Raw genomic sequence first — 1,087 nt, 5'->3', positions numbered from 1 at the left:
ATTTAAAATGTAATATATATATTGATTTTAAAAGTATTTTTATTTTGTATAATTCAACAATGTTTTCTATGATTTCTTGTTCTTAAAATTGAAATACCCATTTTTCATATTTATAAGTTTTTTTGGAAATGTAAATAAACTATAACCATTGCCTTCATTTTTAGCTCAATACCTTTAAATCAAAGCTTTATACCAATACCTAAAGATTGTTTCAAATTATCTACCAAAAGTTATAAGGGGGAATTTCAAAAATACCCCTTTTCATAAACCTCTTTTTAAAAATACCCCCTTTTCAAACTTTATCAAAAAACCCACTAAAAATGTTGAAATTTATCCAAATATGTGTGTAAGCTTATAAATATATACACAAATTACCTTTATATGTGTATAAAACTCTATATACCTTTCATAAATAGCGTTAAAATAAATTATAAAAACCTTATAAAAACCTTATAAAACCGTATAAACCCTTTTAAAAACCTTTTAAAAACCTTATAAACTTATAAAAACAATTTAAAACTATTTAAAAATATTTAGAATATTTGTATCGAATCTCCCAGTAGTAGTTCTTATATAGAAGTACCTTATAAACTATATAAACCTTTATAATTTTCTATATTTAAAAAGGGGTATTTTTGAAAATGGATAGATAAAGGGGGTATTTTTAAAAAGGGGTATATCAAAAGGGGTATTTCTCAAAAATTCTCAAGCTATAAACCTAAACTAGACAGGAAAAAAGAAATTTCAAAGGGCAAGACATATATATGACATAGATTGAATTCTTTATTATTATTAAATATTTTTAAAAGCGATATCTTCTTATGGATCTAGAAAATTGCATTTTATGATCATATCAAATGATTTGTCATAAACATTATTTAGTTTAATTGCTTTCCTTACTAGTTTATCAATTTGCTCATATATTAATTAAATTTATAGATAGAATTTTTTTATTTACATTACTTTATGGCATCAATACATTGAGCCTGTAATTACCAAGTTTTTCAATATGCATCAAGATCGCTTTGTTTTGAAGATGTTGATATTTTACTCTCTCTTTTTGATAAATTATTTATTATATTATGTG

Source organism: Capsella rubella, unplaced genomic scaffold, assembly GCF_000375325.1.
Source record: "Capsella rubella cultivar Monte Gargano unplaced genomic scaffold, Caprub1_0 scaffold_46, whole genome shotgun sequence".
Classification (NCBI taxonomy): Eukaryota; Viridiplantae; Streptophyta; class Magnoliopsida; order Brassicales; family Brassicaceae; genus Capsella; species Capsella rubella.
Note: the sequence above shows the minus strand (reverse complement) of the source record.